Below are 21,910 nucleotides of genomic sequence, written 5' to 3'. Positions count from 1 at the left end.
AGATATGCACCTACCATTGTGGCTGATATGGCTGACAGGATGCATCGGTACGTGATAGGGCTGGATCATTATTTGGTTGATAGTTGTATGACGATGGCGTCGCAGACTGGGATGGACATTGCCCGGTTACAGGCCTACGCGCAGGGTATGGAGGACCGGCACAGAGGGCGCCAGCCTGAAAGAGATCGTGACAGGAGGCAGCCCAAGAGGGCTAGATCAGCCAGTTATTCAGGGGAGTCTCGAGGCGGACAGCCTCAGCAGCAGTATAGCAGATATCCTCCTCAGTCCGGACGGAGTGCACATTCACAGTCTACAGGTAGACGATTTGATGGTGCCGGGCACTCAGGAGCAGGCCAGAGTTCCAGAGCCTCAGGTTCGCAGGTGAGCAGGGGTTCCAGCCAGGCGAGGCCACCTATGCCTCGATGTTCTTATTGTGGGAGGTCTCACCCAGGAGAGTGCTATCGAGCTACAGGTGCCTGTTTTTCTTGTGGCCGCCAGGGCCATATTATGAGAGATTGTCCGTTGGCGGGTGGTTCTTGTGGTGCAGCTCAGCCGACGAGATCAGCTGCTGGTTCGTCTTCCACTCCTGCAGCTATGCGCCCTGCGGGGCGGGGTATGCCAGCACCAGCGGGCCGCGGTAGAGGCCGTGGCGGGGTTTCTGATTCTAGCGGTCCTTTGAACCGTATATATGTATTGGCTAGTCGACAGGATCAGGAGGCGTCGCCAAATGTGGTCACATGTACATTATTGGTTTTCTCTCGAGCTGTATATGCATTGATAGACCCAGGTTCTACCTTATCATATATTTCTCCCCTCGTTGCTGGTAAAATTGGGATAACACTTGAACCTATAGAGCCGTTCGAGGAAGCTACACCGATCGGGGACTTTATTATAGCGAGGAAGGTATATAAGGATTGTTCTGTGATTATATGTGGCCGTTGCACTAAGGCTGATTTGGTAGAATTAGATATGATGGAATTCGATGTTATCATGGGCATGGATTGGTTAGCCTCTTGTTATGCTAATGTTGACTGTCAGAAAAAGGTAGTCCGCTTCCAGTTTCCAGGGGAACCAGTTATAAAATGGGCAGGAAATACAGCATCGCCGAGAGGTAAGTTTATTTCATACCTCAAGGCCAGGAAGATGATTCAGAAAGGGTATATTTATCATTTGGTCCGTGTGCATGATACTAAAGCAGAAACACCTACTCTCCAGTCAGTTCCGGTTGTTAATGAATTTCCAGATGTATTTCCGGATGAGCTTCCGGGTCTCCCACCTGAATGGGAGATAGAATTCACGATAGATGTATTGCCAGATACCCAGCCTATATCTATTCCTCCTTACAGAATGGCACCTGCAGAATTGAAAGAATTGAAAGAGCAGCTGAAAGATCTATTAGAAAAAGGCTTCATCAGACCCAGTACTTCACCCTGGGGAGCGCTGGTATTGTTTGTCAGAAAGAAAGACGGGTCGCTGCGGATGTGCATTGATTACAGACAGCTGAATAAGGTGACTATAAAGAATAAATATCCCCTTCCCCGGATTGATGATTTATTTGACCAGTTGCAGGGTGCTAAATATTTGTTGAAGATAGATTTGCGCTCGGGTTATCATCAGGTGCGGGTACGAGAGGCAGATATTCCAAAGACTGCCTTCAGGACCCGATACGGGCATTATGAGTTCAGAGTGATGTCTTTTGGGCTGACCAACGCCCCAGCAGTGTTTATGGATTTCATGAATCGGGTATTCAGGCCGTTTCTAGACATGTTCGTGATTGTATTTATTGATGACATTCTGGTTTACTCACGATCAGCAGAGGAGCATTCAGATCATCTGAGGACAGTACTTGTCACACTTCGGCAACAAAAATTATATGCTAAGTTCTCCAAGTGTGAATTCTGGTTAACCTCAGTGGCATTCTTGGGGCATATCGTCGGAGCAGATGGTATTCGGGTCGATACACAGAAGATCGAGGCTGTAAAGAATTGGCCTAGGCCCACGACACCGACTGAGGTACGCAGTTTTCTAGGATTAGCAGGCTATTACAGAAGGTTTGTGGAGAATTTTGCTTCGATTGCAGCACCATTAACAAAGTTAACTTAGAAGGCAGCAAAATTTCAGTGGACCGATGCTTGTGAACGCAGCTTCCAGTTGCTGAAGGAAAAATTGATTACAGCTCCAGTTTTAACTCTTCCAGAGGGGTCAGATGGGTATGTTATTTATTGTGATGCTTCCGGTATTGGGATAGGTTGTGTATTAATGCAGCATAGTCGAGTTATAGCCTATGCTTCTCGGCAGCTCCAGCCGTACGAGAGAAATTATCCTACTCATGATATGGAATTAGCCGCGGTAATTCATGCTTTGAAGATATGGCGGCATTACTTATATGGGGTCCATGTTGATATCTATACGGACCACAAAAGCCTTCAGTATATTTTTAAGCAAAAGGAGCTGAATTTGCGGCAAAGAAGGTGGCTCGTATTATTGAAAGATTATGACGTTGACATTTTGTATCATCCTGGAAAAGCTAACGTTGTAGCAGATGCAGTTAGTCGCAAGTCTATGGGCAGTTTGACCGACGTGCAGCCAGAGAAGAAAGAATTAGTTCGTGAGATTCATCAGCTAGCCAATCTTGGAGTCCGGTTGGCCGACTCTGGAAATATTGGGGTTTCTGTTCGAGAAGTTGCTGAATCATCTATTATGGAAGAGGTAAAACGACGTCAGTTCGAGGATCCTATTCTGGTACAGTACAGGGACACAACCCTTGATAAGGAAAAGACCCAATTCGAGATTTCACCTGACGGGGTATTACTATATGGAGGCAAGTTATGTGTACCTGACGTTGCAGGGCTGCGGCGACAGATTATGGGAGAGGCATATTATGCTCGGTATTCTGTTCATCCTGGATCTACTAAAATGTACCATGATCTCAGATGTTTATATTGGCGGGATGGTATGAAAAGAGATATCGCAGAGTTCGTTGCTCAGTGTCCAAATTGCCAACAGGTTAAAATCGAGCATCAGAAGCCCGGTGGATTGTTACAGGAAATGGCAATTCCAGCTTGGAAATGGGAAATAATTAATATGGATTTCATTACAGGTTTGCCGCGCACTTCTCGGAAGTATGATTCTATATCGGTTATTGTTGATAGGCTGACAAAATCAGCCCATTTTCTTCCGGTCAGGACCACCTATTCGGCTGAGGATTATGCCCGGTTGTATATTAAAGAGATAGTAAAACTTCACGGAGTTCCTATATCTATTATAACCGACAGGGGTGCCCAGCTTACGGCTAACTTCTGGAGGTCGTTTCAGGATGGGTTAGGGACTCAGGTGAGTCTTAGTACAACATTCCATCCTCAGTCCGACGGGCAGGCCGAGCGTACTATTTAGACGCTGGAAGATATGCTAAGGGCCTGTGTTATTGATTTCAGAGGTAGTTGGGATGATCATTTGCCGCTTATTGAATTTTCTTATAATAATAATTATCATTCCAGCATTCAGATGGCGCCGTATGAAGCCTTATATGGTAGAAAATGCAGATCTCCGATTGGTTGGTTCGATGTGGGTGAAACTAAATTGATTGGTCCAGATATGATCCAGAAAGCAGTCGATAAGGTGAAACTCATTCGGGAGCGGTTATTAGTAGCCCAGAGTCGACAGAAATCATATACAGATAAACGACGTCGACCTTTGGAGTTTCAGAATGGTGACTGGGTATTTCTGAAAGTGTCACCTATGAAAGGTGTAATGCGATTCGGCAGAAAAGGAAAGCTCAGTCCGAGATATATTGGGCCTTATCAGATTGTTTGGAACATAGGTGCATGCCCGTAAATCATTCCTCCCTGTGGAGGCATATATCATATCATATAACAATAATAAATCCCTCTGTGGGGTGAGCTCATCATCATAACAATATCTCTGCCGAACTGATCAATGGCAATGCATAGCTACGTGTCTACCCGGCCGCCTACAACACGGCTCGGTAAAGAAAGAAATACATCTAGGTGCACAGCTACGTGCCTACCCAGCCACCTACAACACGGCTCGGTAAAGAAAGAAACATGTCTAGGTGCACATATAAGTACCTACCCGGCTGACTATAGCGCGGCTCGGTAATGAAAATAAATACATATATATATAAGTCCAATGAAAGATTGACCCCATAAGAAATATCATAGCAAGAGTCGGAGTGACCTATCGTTGTTATCCTCCGATTATCATTATTGTCACTACGTTTATCATTATTTGATTATTAGGCCAAAGAAGTAAAAGTACAAGGAAACATCTTGTTATGAATTATTCACGAAGCCAAAGTTAGCCAAACTCTTATGAAATATGATCGACACAACTTTTATCGGAAAGAGTGTGCCAACGAGAGGTTCGTCACCTTGGAGCAATAGACAAGAAGATAAGGATTAACTCAATTAAAGGAAGTACAATCAACTCAACTTTGATGTGAAGAGTACCATAACTAATATTATTCTTCATTCGACAAACAAGATGGATACGAAATGTGAAAGGTACTTCGATACAAGCTATTCATGAGAAAATGATAAGCTTGACCATATTGGGACATAATCGACACAAGTTGAACGGAAAGTCTTTTAATCGATAGCCAAAAGGAGATGTGGACCATAATTTGGTACAAGTCATAGATGAGTATGTGTCAACTCAATTATCATGGAACATGATTGATCCAAGTTAGCGGAATAACTTTTCAATGAAAGGTCATTTGAAATCTAGTCATGCCACAAAGAGAATAGAAAGCCCTACATGCCTCGTCGATAGAGTTGTATACATTTCCCCGAGTCCTCGAACGTCTTACGAATGAGTTCCTACATAATACAGACTATTCAAGATCAAAACCAAGGTCATAGCTTATAGAAATATTCATTTAGACATTTAATCGAGCAACTCATGGGCGTCAATTTATAGGACTTTTTGTAGCGTAATTTCCTCGTAAAACGCTATCAAATTCTACTTTTCTACTCCTCCTCGTCAATACGATCCAATCCATATCAACGCAGCTCCAAACAACACGTTAAAACCACATAAAATAGCCCAACTATCAAGCCAAGTCCATAAGAGTTCACAAGAATTGTCAAAGCTTATTCTATGGGGTTTTCACCAAATTTCTAGGTTTAATTACTTGTAAAAGTTCAAAGAGATCAAAACGAAGTTAAAATATACCTTAGGTCATGAAAATCACTTCAAACTCCAAGTTACTTCAAAGCAAGGTTTTCCTTCGAAAGGTGCAATAGTGAATCACAATTTCGAAGTTGCCATGTTGTTCTTCATGTTAAAGTTGATAGATTTGCTCTTGGTTTAGATTGAGATTGATGGAGGATTAATTGGAGAGGGTTTGAGAGTTTTACAGGTCATTGACGGATATAAATTATTCATGATATTTTGTATATAAAAATAAATTTTTAAATAAAACATGAATAAATATATCCTATTCTCGCATATTTTCTGACAATTTCTACAGGAAGAAGAGTACTGCAGAAGAATATAGAAGAAACAAATTGTCAAAGAAGTAAGCAAAGAATTCAATAGGTGCAATCACGAATTCATAAGTCATAACCGTGGAGTTTTACCTATGGAATTACAAAAGAAAACATTGGAGAAGTTGCAAAATCCACGGGTGTCACCGCTTCATACTCACACCCATCAAGTGTTGAAATCCACGTGTGTCACTGCTTCATACTCACCACCCATCAAGTGTGAAATCCACGGGTGTCACCGCTTCATACTCACACCCGTCAACTGTGGGCATCAAGAAAGAAGTTGCAAGTCTTTCACCCGTCAACTATTGTTATACTCTCACCCGTCAAGTAAGGTCACGGATGTGAGCCCTCCATCAAGGAATGCACCCATAGGGGGGAGACACTACATTTTCCTATAAATAGAAGCATTATTTTGCTTACAAATCATCCAATAATTTAGAAGACAAAGTGTCAATCTTGTTCTATTCTCTTTTCTTTCCTTTGTAGTAAAAATATTTCTCCAAGTCTTTCAATATTTCTAGCTTCTTAAATTCATGTTTTCTCTTTTCTAACTCCATAATGGAGTAATCTCTTTTTGTTGGGATAGTTGATGAAACTTGGTGTAATTTTATATTATCTTATTTTAGTCATTCCTCGTCTTGATATTATTTAAGTGTCATACTTTGTGTTGGAATGATATGTTCTACTAATCATTATCGTTACTTAGTATATTTTGTGTTATGATTATAGTTATATTAATTTGTACTTCTAACAAGAAGGGAAATTAATATACTATAATAATCACATAAAATATATATGTAATAATGATTTTTAGTCATCTATTATTCCAAATCTTTGAACTTGCTTCTTTTAATACTAATTCTCACGGAGGGGTTATTTCAAGTTAGTTCTTAGGTTTAAATCTTTATCTTATATCTTTCTGTCCTAATTCTCACGGAGGGACGATCTCAAATAAGTTTATTGATTTGAGGGATCTCCATCTTATTTCTTTCAATTCTAATTCTCGCGGAGGGATTGTTTCAAATAAGTTTATTGATTTAAGGACTAATCGCAAGAGATCTTTATTCCTCATAACACAAATCGAGTCTAGGAACTATTTCTACTGTTTTGTGGAATTTACTAAAAAAAAGGTTCTATTGTCATATATACACTAAGTGGATTCAACGACTCCAACTCTTTTTTTTAAGATAATCTTTTGAAAGTTATTTCTTTTGTTAAAGTAATTTACAAATTTAAGTCACTACTCTCCTTTCATCAATCCGATTCTCTCAAATAGCAGCAAAAATACTACAAGTCTGTAGCATAGATTTTCCAATCTCTGTGGGACGATATCTTAAACTATATTAGAATTTGACAGATACGAGCGAAATTTCCTATGCACTAGAGGCCTCGTCAAATTTTTGGCGCTGTTGCCGGGGATTGGCATACATCTACTTCAGACTAAGTGTTTTGTTACTAATTTGAGAACTTACGTTTATGTTTATCATTATCTATATATTCATTAATATTATCATTACCAACTAAGTACTATTATAATTATTTTATTTATTAATACTAGTGTTTTTATTTGTAATCATATAAATTTTCTTTAAAAAGAAAAAATTTAGTCTTCCTACAGTTTCATTGTTACATCGTTACATCACCTCTATTCTTACCATCATTATAACTTTTTTTATTATCATTATATAAACTTCCTTTATATAGAAGTACTATAATATTTCATTATTAGTACTACCATCTGTTGTTCTCATCACTCTTGTCTATATAAAAGTGATTTTTTATTATTGGTGTTCAAAGATTATTATTATTATTATTATTATTATTATTATTATTATTATTATTATTATTATTATTATTATTATTATTATTATTTGCAACTTCCCGGTTCTTCTAACTGGTTTAAAAAGAGTTAGAGTCGCCACCTTATTTTTTAGGAAAATCAGGAAACCTATATGTATTTGTGTGTCTACTGTTATTATTATTATTATTATTATTATTATTATGATTATTATTATGATTATTATTATTATTTGCAACTTCCCGGTTCTTCTAACTGGTTTAAAAAGAGTTAGAGTCGCCACCTTATTTTTTAGGAAAATCAGGAAACCTATATGTATTTGTGTGTCTACTGTTATTATTATTATTATTATTATTATTATTATTATTATTATTATTATTATTATTATTATTATTATTATTATTATTATTATTATTATTATTATTATTATTATTTGCAACTTCCCGGTTCTTCTAACTGGTTTAAAAAGAGTTAGAGTCGCCACCTTATTTTTTAGGAAAATCAGGAAACCTATATGTATTTGTGTGTCTACTCCATTTTAGTCCACGAAACCTATGAGATTCTAGATAAATGTTTTATTTACCCCGAGGGAAAGGTATTAAGCATCCCTCAGAGCCTGCCCGAAGACAGTCCTTAGACTTAGTTTAACTGAACACTAAAGGGGGATTATTTATCTGTTTATCATTATTATTACCTGTTTTCAAAATGTTATGACTTCATGAAAAGCTACACTAAGTGATAATATACTAAGTATATACAGTGTATAAAAATATATTTATATCAAGTATCAAATATGCATAAAGAATGTATAGTAAAAAAGAATATATAAAAGAGTATAAAGAGAATGTACCTCGTAAGTATAAAAGTATAACTGTTAGTACAAAGAGTGTATATATATGTTAGTGTAAAGAATGTGTAACTATATTAAGAATATAAAAAAAATGTAAGACTATGTAGAAAATAAATATACAAGTATATAAAGAATATGCGTCTATGTAAGAATGTATGGATATTAAATAAATAAAGAATATATTTTCAAGTGTAAAAGAGTATACATCAAACCTAATATGTATGAAGAATTGTATAACAAGGTATATTAGTGCATAAAGAATGTAAAAATAATTTACGAATATTCATTGGTGTAAAGATTTTATATAACGAAATTATTCAGAAAAGTGAAGTTTATTTGACTTGTTTCTACCGTTTAGTTAAAAAGAGTGTTTGTTTAATGAATATCCTATCAAAAGAATAAGGAATAAAATAATTGTAAAAAGTATTGGTTAAAAATAAGTATAAGGAATTGTGGATAAAAAATGAGTGAAAATGTGTAATGCCACTAAAGAATAAATTTTTTGTAAATGGACGACTTAATATTTGCCTAGCATCAAAATGTGAATTTAACTTAATTAAAAAATGTATTAGTGTACACGAAACAATATAAAATGTAAGTTGTATTAAGAGTGTATAAAGAATCTAAATTAAAGGATGGACTAGTATTTTTACCTAATCGTCAAAAGTGTGAATTTATTTAACAAAGTATTTATACCAAGTCAATTTAATCTATTTATGAAAGTATTGACGGCCTAAGTCTTGCCTAAAGCGAATGACAATTTTAGGTTTAACAAACAAGGCGACAAGTAAATAAATATATCAACCCATCATTCCAAAAATAAAGTTTTCACTATACTCTGAGTTTATGTTTTGTACAATTATAAAAAATGCGGAAAGTAAATACAAACAGTGATTCGATGAATTCTTCGGGTTCCTTCCGAGTGTCGTCTTCGGGATGTATCTCCGGGTACCTGTATAAACACTTAGTAAAAGTGTTAGTAAGAGAATAAATAACTATCGAATGAATTAAATAAATAATGAATAAACTTAAAATAAAAAACCCGTCTTTTGTACACAGGAGGCCTTGGAAATCGACGGAAATTTCTTCATCGGCCAAAAGTGTAGTATTTGCAATAAATTGCAAGATGAAAGAAAAAGTATTAGTTAAAAAAAATTAAAAGAGTCAAAAAGTAAGGTATGTGACATAAAGTCTTTAAAAAGTGATTTGATAAAGATTCTTTGAAAAAGTAATGTAACCAAAGTCCTTGAAAAAGTAGTTTGACAAAAAATTATTGAAAAGATGATTTGATGTAAAGTTTTTGAAAAAGTGATTTGATAAAAGAATGATGAAACTTGATTTTGCACTGGGATTAGTGTAGTGTATGTAATGTAACAAATGTATAGGTGAATGATGTATGTAAAAAGAACATAAGAATACAAATGAAAATATAGATAAATATAAATATGATGTATAGCCAATGTAGAGTAAATGTAAATAGCAAAATATATAGAAAAACAAATAGGCATGTAGTGTGATGGTATTGACAAAAGTGTAAAGAAAATACTTGACAATGTATACATGTATTGAAAATAAATAAAGTTGTAGAGACAATATAGCAAAATATAAAGATAATGCATAAAAAATGTAGAGACAATAAGTGCATTCCTTTTAATGAAAAGTTTCTCTCTTCTTTTCTTAGTAGTTAGGTAATGTAAATATGTACATGTATGTATATAATGTATTTGTATAAAAAGATATATAAAAGAATAGATAGATGTAAGATAATATAAAGGAAAAGTGTGGAGAGTATAAGGAAAATGTAAAGAAAAATGTATAGAGAATACAAAAACATAGAAACAATATATGAAGAAATTTAAAGACACAATGTATATAAATAAATGTAAAAATAATATAGATAAATAAATATAAAGGTAATGTATTAAAAAAAATATAAAGACAATGCAAGTAAATAAATGTAAAGACAATATATATGAATAAGTAAAGAAGCAATGTATGAATGAGATATAAAAACAATTTAAAAAAAATATAAAAAAAGAGGAAGAAAGGCTAGTCTTGCTAGTCTTCCTATAGAAAGAAAACCATGGCTTCTCAAAACCATGTGCTAAATCTTATCTGTGTTTAAAATTAGTTCCTCCGACTTCCATGTAATAATAGACTGTAACTAAAAATAATAAAGTATAATATTTAAGGTAATTTCGTGAATAAAGTAAAAAATGTGATTTGAATTAAGGAGACTTGCTAATTAATTGAAGTAAAACTGTATGAGCATGTTGTTTATATACAAACGATTGTAACAAAATAATTATTTAAAATGAAAATAAATTGATAAAAATTCCTATTATTTAAAAATAAGGTTAATCATCAATAAATTATATTAAAGTTAAAAAATGTATAAAAACAGTATATTGTGTTATTTAATGACTAGGAAGCCTAAAGAAGTTAATTTTTAAATACAAAGGGCCAAAATTGGATGTCAACAACTTGTTCCTCTTCTGTCACGCCCCGAACCATAGCCTGGGCGTAACACGGCACTCGGTGCCTTGCTGCATGTGACCGAGCGAACCACATGACTTGTTGAGTCTACATGGAACATGAATTGATGCGGAATATAAAGTAAACATGCATGAATTGTGAAAACATGGAGTTCAATAATCATAAGTCTGAAAATATTATTATTATTATTATTATTATTATTATTATTATTATTATTATTATTATTATTATTATTATTATTATTATTATTATTATTATTATTATTATTATATCATGAATGCGAAATTATGGTAATGTAGCCATTAAGGCCAACTCAACTGAACATGACAACTGACTAATCTATGAAACCTCTGACACGAATCTGTCTGCTAAACTGTTCACCGGGACAAGGCCCTCGGCATACCTTAAATGCATAACTGACATAAATAGAAGTAAAGACACAACCCCGAATGAGATGGGGCTCACCAAAAGCTGATACGAGCAATGTCCTAACGAGCAAATCTGTTGTCCTGTCAATCAATACCTGCATCGTGAAATGCAGGCCCCCGGGCAATAGAAAGGGGACGTCAGCACATTGAATGTACTGGTATGTAAAGCAACTGAAAGAAATAACATGAGATATAGAATAACATGATAAGAACTGAAACTGAAAACCTGGACATGAACATGAGCATGAGCAAAACATGATAAGTAGGGAGAGCATTTCATAAACCGACATGTGATATCACCACGTGGGTACGTGGAGTCTGGTACCTCGCCGAACCAGTAGAGCCCTCATACCTTGCCAGGGTATAAGGTGGTAACGTTCCTGATGGATCCACTCAGTGTAAAATTAAGGTATCGTCCTAACTGGGCGGAGCGATCCTTGTCCTACGGTGGCTACGTAGTTTCAGGCTATCTGAGCCTTCTCGGTAATTCGTGCAACTTCCAAAAACATGAACATAATATAGTTGACTAAGAAGCCCATGATTTTCGTGAAGTAACTTGTAAATAACTTGTAATCATGATTTCACGAAGTAACTTGTAACATAGCTTGTATCATGGTTTCATGAGATAACTTGTAGCATGGTTTCATGAAATAACTTGTATTTAGCATGTATATTTTTTGTATCATGGCATGAAAGTAATTATATGATTTAATTGCATGAAAACTTGTAGACACATAGGATATTCATGAAATAATCATTCTTAGTAAAAAAACATGCATGCAAGAACCCATGGAATACAAAATATGGGTTTTTATGGATTACAGACAGATTCTCAATAATCAGAATGAGTATCAAGAACACAATGATAGAATAATAGTAATTCAAACATAATATAGTCATAGACATGGACCTAGGGTTATCATGAGTATAGTATAGAATAGAAACCCTAGTTTTGTAAAGTTTCATACTTTATGGATTAGGAGGCGTGGGGAAGAACAATGATGTTCCCGCACGTAGATAGTAACTCTACATACCTTAATCGCTCTAAAACCTTGAAGAAAAGTCTGAATCTTTGAAGAGGAATTCCAAAAGCTTTGAATTTGGAAACCTTGAGAGGATTTTCACTGATTTAAGTAGCTACTGTTCGTGGCTCAAAGGGTACTGCTCCGGACCTCCAAATCCAATCTCACCGTTCATATTTTATACTTATATGTTATGAAGACTCAGTTAAAATTTGGGCTTGATCCAACGGTTAGATTATCGGGAAACACCAAATTAATATGGCTGGTCGGAATGAAACTCAACAAAAAAATACTAGATTTTTCTCCAACTATTTTTACAACTCTTGATTTTTATAGGGTAACGGGATAGATGGATTTATTCTAGTCTTTATAAATTATAAATCTTGTAGAATACAAAGGTTCTTGATTAAAATATTTACCTTGGAGGAAACCTTAGGAAACTAGATTGCCAAACCGAATTCTTGAAGGTTTCTTAATTTTTCTTGATTGCAAGATTGAAGTGTCTAGGTTCTTTAGGGATGGAGGTAGAGAGAAAAAGAATAGTCTCTTACGGTTTAGAATAGTGTTAGGGACGTTTTTACTTCATACAGTAATAAAATAAGGAGTCCCAATTCGAGTAGGAAAAGGCTAAAAACGTAACCCAAAATCTGAAAATTTTGCTCCGACCAGGGATGGTAAAACAGACATAACTCTTAGCACAGAGCTCCGTTTGAGCTCCATAAGATACCGTTGGAAAGATATTCCAAAGGGCTGCAACTTTAATGTTTTAAGTTTTCCCAAATTATCAACCAATCAAGGAGTTATGGGACCCGAAGTAGGCTGGTCAACCACTTTCGTAATACGTACAAACTTTCAAATTTTTCTCTAAAACTCTAACGTTACGAGTCTAACATGAGTTCTAAGATACGAGGCGTTACATCTTCGACCGGAGATGATGAAAGTGTTTTTGTACGAAGACGTTGACGTGTAGCCAATTTTGGCTCGGCAAGGGATTGTTAAAATGATATGTACAAATAAAGTAGCCAGACGTTAATAGAGCTTTGACAATACTCTCAGTCCGTCGGCAGGGTTGTGATAAAAAGAAGAATGATAAAAAGGGAAGGATTGTTCAGGGCCGAAAAATATTCGCGTACCCACGTCGTCGCTTCCAAAATTGCCCCAGTGTCGAGCTACGAGACGCTGGGAGGGTGCAAGATTGTATACTTGCTAGTGAAAGAATGATTCTCACCCCGATGTGACTGAACTCTACATAGAGCTTCCTACATATCTCGACAATCACGAGAATCAGGTCAATGTAGTTCGAAAAATGATGACTAATGGATGTTGTGGCAAATTTTGATCGTCCGATCAAAATTTTTGCCCCAGTGTTGTTAGAATGGTCCTAGCAAGTGTAGGACGAAGAACGGTCGTGCTCGAATTCGAGCTACCTACATATCCCTGAGATGGGAGTCAGACCGATTGTAGTTCGGGAAAACTTGTTGGGGAGGAAAATGATTCATTGCTAGAGGAGCGACCGAAATCAGAGCTATGGATTGACATAGACTACAAAGTTGTATGTCGGGACCCTTATGAATAGATCGGGTTGTGTGTCGGAGCTTTGAATGGGGAGGAGTCTTGGATTGTGTGTGAGGACCTTGATGCATACTCCGGTTTGTGTACCGAAGCCTTGAAATGAAATGAAATCTCGTGTTGTGTACCGAGATATTGAAATTAAAATACCCGCATTAGAAGGTGGGCGCCTGTTTTTTTTTTGTTTTTTTTTTTTTTGATGCATTTTCGTTACTTTTGTTGTAAAGAATATTGGAAAATTAAGAAGTGAAGAGAATTGTGTCTTGACTTCAGTTAGTACCAACAATTAGTTTTGTGTATAAGAATTTCGTCAATTTCTTCTCAGCTTACCGAGATTGATTTCGGGATAATTCCTATAGCTTCAAGTGGTACCTGAGACATACCTAAGTATCGACAAGATTTGTTCGTCTTGCTTCAAGCAAAGGGTTTGAACTATACCTATCCTCATGTTTCAAGTGCCCTCACTAGAAAGAAAGTCCCTTTTTCACACATATTCAGTATTTTTGAACTTTGGGACGTCTAGAGAAGTACACTCATACTCAGAAAGATGTTCAATGCATGCAATTGTGATACTATAAGCTTGGTTGTCATGTAAGTATCCACTAATGTGAGAACCCTTAGCATAGGATCACGTAGGGGCTTGTTACTGGTTTGTAATGTAGGCTTGGGGAAAAGGGTAGGATATTATTTGGGCAATGAGTGACTAATCCTTCCCTGAGCATTGCACTATGTTCGTGCTTGGTATTTGTGTGCTCTGACGCTGATCTGCTTCGTTTTGTTGTTCCTTTCTTTTGTACTTATGTGACTTCTTTTGCAAGTTGGAGCCTATTTTTTTGGAGTTCGGATTTGTATGCCCGAGACTCTGTGGGGATTAAGAGAATTGACCTGGGTTGTATGCCCGAAGTCTTGATGTTAATTTTGGGTTGTATGCTGGAGTGTGGAAAATAAAGAGGAATAACAGGTTGTATACCCGAGATCCTGAATGATGACTGATGATGATTTTTTTTTTGGCTCCTTCTTGCTTTGGAGGTCGTTGTTCGTCTTTGTTTTTATGGGACTTTTGTATCTTTTTGTCATTGGAAACTTCAGCTTGGATCTTTATCCGCGATTGCACATTTCTAATACACTAGCTCAGGGAGGTTGGGCCAAGAGAGGGATAGTGCGTGTAAGCACTCAGAAATGGTATAGGCTTATTATGTGGTTGTCAAAGAAAAGGCTTTAGGCTCAAAGGGGGAATGCTAGGGATAATGTCCTTTGGTAGGCTAGAAAGGCTCAAACGGGTCAAAGAAGGCCTACGATCCTTTCCTATACCGAGTGTTACTCATAATTTCGCCTCAACAGACATTTAGGCCAAGTTCTAGATCACAATGCAATGCAATTGAACGCTATCTAAAGCTCACCACACAATGCACATGAAACAATGAGGTTGGTTTTGTTCTTGTCTTACAAGCATGCAAGAGAATTTTTCAAGTGTCACTTAAGGTGTGAATGAGAGGTACCAAAAGAATCTATGGTTCACCACGAAGTCAGTTCTCTCCATCACATTGATTGTTACTTGTTTCTTTCCTATGCACATTCCCAACTGTGTTGGTACCAACCAAGTCAAAGATATGAATATAAAAAATATTTTTTTTGTATTTTTTGAATAAGGGGTACCGAACCCAAGAAGGGTTGCTACGTATCTCATCTTTGATGAGAATCAGGTGCGCGTAGTTCGTTCAGAGAGGTAAGAACAAAGATTTTTTTTTTAAATAATGAATACCGGACCCAAAAGGACTGCCTACGTATCTCATCAAAGAAGAGAATCAGGTGTGCGTAGTTCTTGCAGATAAGATATAAGAAGAGGTGTCGATTGAAGGCGGAGTTTTGCAAGTACTCCGACAGACGGCAGAAGGGTGTGTCCATCGTAGGCACAGGCCTTTGAAAATTATCCAGGAAGGGACCAATCATAGGCTCAGAGCTTGGACAGTACTATGGTAGGCGGTCAGAAAAAATGAGCCGATCGCAGCCAGAGCATTGAAAATACTCTAACAGGCAGCCGAGAAGAAGGGGGTCAACTGTAGATGGAGCCTTGACATTGCTCCAGTACGTTGACAAGATTGTGATGGAGGAAAAGGTTGGACATTGGCAGAGCTTTTGATACTACTCTGCATTTATTGGCATGGTTGGCTATGAGGGAATGTCAACGTAGGCGGAGTTTTTAAAAATAATCCACGTCGGCTGGCAAAGTAATAAGAGGGGATGCCGTCCTTTACGGAGTTTCTAAAAATACTCCGCGCCTATCGGCAAGATTGCAATGATTGGGTACCAAACTGCTTGCAGAGCTTTGACATTACTCCTTATCAGTTGGCGCGATTATTGTATAGTTGAGGGGGGAGGATTTACTTGTGTTGAACCTTTGGAGTTGAAATATAAAGGCCGACACACCAAAGTTCCATGGCCTGTGATGCTTGGGTAAAGAAGAAAAGCTTATATCCCAGATTTTGGGACCAAAGCCAGGTGATGGTTGGGGTAAGGCTGGTATTGGAATTGTAGGGTTTTGGATTTCAAGGGGTTGATTGACGCTCTTAGAAGCCTTTTGGAGAGCATCTTTGAACTGCTCCAAAATAATTGTCCCAGTTTTTTATTCGGGTGAATTATTTTGAAACAGTGGGGAGACCAAACCCTTATGTAGGGTTGCCTACGTATCTTGTCGGGACAAAAATCAGGTCAGGCGTAGTTCGGGCAGATACTGTGTAGTATGTGATTTGTATGATTTCTATGAATTGATGGTTGTATTGAACAGAAGTGAGGCTATGAACAAGAGTTCGAATCTGGAAAAAATGTGTTCCAGAGAGGGAAAGAATATACAAGGTCGTTTTGTATTAAAAAAAAAGAATGGTAAAGTCAAAACAATGGTACAAAGACCGGAAATGGGTATGAAAAATAATGTGGCTGTGACAGTGGTCGTAAAGACCAAAAAATGGGTGTGAGGGTTGGAAAGGTTCCAAGCTCAACACAAGTCAACCAAAATTGTCTGATAAAGCAGACGAGGCGGACGAAGGTATGTCTAGAATATATGTACAACTAAAGAATGTCTAATAAATACAGTATGTGAAACAAATAAAGAATATGTACTATGTAAAGAGCATGTAGAAAATAAGAATGTGTGACAAATAAAGAATGAAATTAATCCGGCTAGAGCAGTGATCAAAATTATACATACAACGGCCTAAGAATTCTAAGAGTAGATTCACCTAAGCTGATAAAGAATATACGGACAACTGCGAGATGGCAAGTAGTAAGACTAGCCCACCAATCTCTGAAACTAAGGAGTTTGAAGAAGGTTTGGAGGAGCGCAAAGCACAAATCGCGTGCACAATGTGTGTATGTGTACGGCCAAAGACTCAATTGAAAGTGCGAGGACAGTATAACGAAAGCAGTAATATTTAATGTCTTCAAACAAATAAGGAACACGAGTTTGGCTTTGCTCACGTCCTTTCAAAGATAATATTGTAGCAGTTCATGATATATATTACAAGTAATAATGATAAAAACATATAAATAATCACATATCCCTCAAGTGCTCACTTAAACTATGTCTGTTAAGGTCAAAACCTAGGTAATCCCCAATGGAGTCGACATTCTGTTACGCCCTATTTTGAACGGGTCCAATATAGTTTGCAACTTCCCGGTTCTTCTAACTGGTTTAAAAAGAGTTAGAGTCGCCACCTTATTCATTAGGAAAATCAGGAAACCTATATGTATTTGTGTGTCTACTCCATTTTAGTCCACGAAACCTATGAGATTCTAGATAAGAGTTTTATTTACCCCGAGGGGAAGGTATTAAGCATCCCTTAGAGCCTGTCCGAAGACAGTCCTTAGACTTAGTTTAACTGAACACTAGAGGGGGATTATTTATCTGTTTATCATTATTATTACCTGTTTTCAAAATGATATGACTTCATGAAAAGATACACTAAGTGATAATATACTAAGTATATACAGTGTATAAAAATGTATTTATATCAAGTATCAAGTATTCATAAAGAATGTATAGTAAAAAAGAATATATAAAAGCGTATAAAGAGAATGTACCTCGTAAGTATAAAAGTATATCTGTTAGTACAAAGAGTGTATATATATGTTAGTATAAAAAATGTGTAACTATATTAAGAATATAAAAAAAATGTAAGACTATGTAGAAAATAAATATATCAAGGATATGAAGAATATGCGCCTATGTAAGAATGTATGGATATTAAATAAATAAAGAATGTATTTTCAAGTGTAAAAGAGTGTACATCAAACCTAATATGTATGAAGAATTGTATAACTAGGTATATTAGTGCATAAAGAATGTAAAAATAATTTACGAATATTCGTTGGTGTAAAGATTTTATATAACGAAATTATTCAGAAAAGTGAAGTTTATTTGACTTGTTTCTACCGTTTAGTTAAAAAGAGTGTTTATTTAATGAATATCCTATCAAAAGAATAAGGAATAAAATAATTATAAAAAGTATTGGTTAAAAATAAGTATAAGGAATTGTGGATAAAAAATGAGTGAAAATGTGTAATGCCTCTAAAGAATAAAAAATTTGTAAATGGATGACTTAATATTTGCCTAGCATCAAAATGTGAATTTAACTTAATTAAAAAATGTATTAGTGTACACGAAACAATATAAAATGTAAGTTGTATTAAGAGTGTATAAAGAATCTAAATTAAAGGATGGACTTGTATTTTTACCTAATCGTCAAAAGTGTGAATTTATTTAACAAAGTACTTATACCAAGTCAATTTAATCTATTTACGAAAGTATTGACGGCCTAAGTCTTGCCTAAAGCGAATGGCAATTTTAAGTTTAACAAACAAGGCGACAAGTAAATAAATATATCAACCCATCATTCCAAAAATAAAGTTTTCACTATACTATGAGTTTATGTTTTGTATAGTTATAAAAAATGCGGAAAGTAAATACAAACAGTGATTCGATGAAGTCTTCGGGTTTCTTCCGAGTGTCGTCTTCGGGATGTATCTCCGGGTACCTGTATAAACACTTAGTAAAAGTGTTAATAAGAGAATAAATAACTATCGAATGAATTAAAAAAATAATGAATAAACTTAAAATAAAAAATCCGTCTTTTGTACACGGGAGGCCTTGGAAATCGACGGAAATTTCTTCATCGGCCAAAAGTGTAGTATTTGCAATAAATTGCAAGATGAAAGAAAAAGTATTAGTTAAAAAAAAATTAAAAGAGTCAAAAAGTAAGGTATGTGACATAAAGTCTTTAAAAAGTGATTTGATAAAGATTCTTTGAAAAGGTAATGTGACCAAAGTCCTTGAAAAAGTAGTTTGACAAAAAATTATTGAAAAGATGATTTGATGTAAAGTTTTTGAAAAAGTGATTTGATAAAAGAATGATGAAACTTGATTTTCCCCTGGGATTAGTGTAGTGTATGTAATGTAACAAATGTATAGGTGAAAGATGTATGTAAAAAGAACATAAGAATACAAATGAAAATATAGATAAATATAAATATGATAAGCCAATGTAGAGTAAATGTAAATAGCAAAATATATAGAAAAACAAATAGGCATGTAGTGTGATGGTATTGACAAAAGTGTAAAGAAAATACTTAACAATGTATACATGTATTGAAAATAAATAAAGTTGTAGAGACAATATAGCAAAATATAAAGATAATGCATAAAGAATGTAGAGACAATAAGTGCATTCCTTTTAATGAAAAGTTTCTCTCTTCTTTTCTTAGTAGTTAGGTAATGTAAATATGTACATGTATATGTATATAATGTATTTGTATAAAACATATATAAAAGAATAGATAGATGTAAGATAATATAAAGGAAAAGTGTGGAGAGTATAAGGAAAATGTATGTAAAATGTAAAGAAAAATGTATAGAGAATACAAAAATATAGAAACAACATATGAAGAAATTTAAAGACACAATGTATATAAATAAATGTAAAAATAATATAGATAAATAAATATAAAGGCAATGTATAAAAAAAAATATAAAGACAATGCAAGTAAATAAATGTAAAGACAATATATATGAATAAGTAAAGAAGCAATGTATGAATGAAATATAAAGAAAAATTTAAAAAATATATAAAAATGGAAGAAAGTGTTAGCCTTGCTAGTCTTCCTATAGAAAGAAAATCTAGAGAGTGTAGAGAGAAGAAAAATGTGTGTGAGGTAGTGTGCAAGTGATGAGAAAAATCAGAGGGGAAGTCTTCCTTTATATAGGCAAAGGTAAACCAAGTTTTTTCCAAACCCATGTGCTAAAACCATGGGCTTTACAAAATCATGGGCTTCACAAAACCATGGCTTCTCAAAACCATGTGCTAAGTCTTATCTGTGTTTAAAATTAGTTCCTCCGACTTCCATGTAATAATAGGCTCTAACTAAAAATAATAAAGTATAAAACTATATTTAAGATAATTTCGTGAATAAAGTAAAAAATGTGATTTGAATTAAGGAGACTTGCTAATTAATTGAAGTAAAATTGTATTAGCATGTTGTTTATATACAAACGACTATAACGAAATAATTATTTAAAATGAAAATAAATTGATAAAAATTCCTATTATTTAAAAATAAGGAGAATCATCAATAAATTATATTAAAGTTAAAAAATGTATAAAAACAGTATATTGTGCTATTTAATGACTAGGAAGTCTAAAGAAGTTAATTTTTAAATACAGAGGGCCAAAATTGGGTGTCAACAATTATTATTATTATTATTATTATTATTATTATTATTGCAATATTACTGTAGTTTATGACCCACTCTTCTTCAAAAGAGTTGGCATGTTACGATCCAGAAATTGAAAGATCTATTCGTTTGCGCAGGAAGAAACAAACATCTGCTTCTCAAAGCATAACTCGTGAAGAAATGGAGCATCAACCAAGAGTTGAAAATCAACCACCCGGAATTCCACCACCACTTATTCCGGAAGATCGGTTTGACGAAGTGGTTCCATGACTAGCAAACAGAATTCTAAGGGATTATGCTAGACCGGATCATTTCAACTGTGAATCTAGTGTGAGGAACCCTCCAGTTGCAGCTAACAACTTCGAAATCAGGACTGGATTGATTCAAACAATTCAACAATCGTGTACATTCACCGGTGATCTTAGTGAAGATCCACATAGTCATCTGATTGATTTCTTAGAATTAGTTGAAACTGCTAAATATAATGGAGTATCCCCTGAAGCAATCAAACTAAGGCTATTTCCTTTTTCTTTAAAAGGAGATGCCAAGACTTGGTTGCGAAGTTTGCCTCAAGGGTCTATCACCATATGGGATCAGATGACTCAAATTTTTTTAAATAAATATTTTCCCCTGCTAAAACCACAAAGTTAAGACAAGATATTACTAATTTCTTGCAGACTGACACAGAGTCAGTTTATCAGGCTTGGGAGAGATTAAAAGCAATGCTAAGACAATGTCCACATCATGACATTGCTGAACATATGCAAATGTATATTTTTTATCATGGGCTAAAACCTTCTTCTCGAAATGTGATAGATGCAGCTGCAGGTGGTTCCATTATGGGAAAAACCACATAAGAAGCTTTGCAAATGATGAATGAAATATCTGAAAATGCCATTCAATGGCCATCTGATCGTGTAATCAATAAGAAAGCTGCTACTGTAATTCAAGCAGATGCTTTAAATATACTAACTCAACAAATTGCTTCTTTGGCACAAAAGTTTGAATCTTTTCAGGAGAATAAACAACAGTCAAGCAAAGTTGAGGCCTGTGACATATGCGGAGGAAACCATCTAAACCATGAATGTCAAGCAAGCAACCAAAATGATAAGCAGGTTAATACCGTCGGATACAAGCCATACTCTTTTGGTAGTCCATTGGCACAAAAACATCCGGGCTTTCAATGGAGCAATTCAAATGGTGCTGAAAAACTCCCAAAGCTTTCAAAAGCAATAGGTACTGTTGACATCCAATTTTGTCCCGCCTTTCCTCCGAAATACCTATTTACGCTTCTAATATTTTGGCAAATCTAAAAACTGTATTTATATTTTTACTATAATTATTAGTTTTTATTAATACCGGCATTGCATTATGCTGTCATTATCTTTTATTACCATTTCTACTACCATTATTATTATTATTATTATTATTATTATTATTATTATTATTATTATTATTATTATAATTCACAATTTTTTATCATTTTACCAGCTTATGCACACGCATCGCATTT

At 35.2% G+C, this 21,910-nt stretch overlaps 1 non-coding gene across 1 annotated transcript; it reads right to left on the bottom strand.

The window, feature by feature from the left end:
* Positions 1 to 21,041: 21,041 nt before the first annotated feature.
* LOC132642971 (small nucleolar RNA R71) lies at positions 21,042 to 21,148 on the bottom strand. The gene has a single exon (XR_009583438.1). It is a non-coding gene; the product is annotated as a small nucleolar RNA R71 (small nucleolar RNA).
* Positions 21,149 to 21,910: the final 762 nt, after the last annotated feature.

Source organism: Lycium barbarum, chromosome 5, assembly GCF_019175385.1.
Source record: "Lycium barbarum isolate Lr01 chromosome 5, ASM1917538v2, whole genome shotgun sequence".
Taxonomy (NCBI): Eukaryota; Viridiplantae; Streptophyta; class Magnoliopsida; order Solanales; family Solanaceae; genus Lycium; species Lycium barbarum.
The sequence above is the reverse complement of the archived record's forward strand: the minus strand, read 5'-3'. Positions and strand labels throughout refer to the sequence as shown.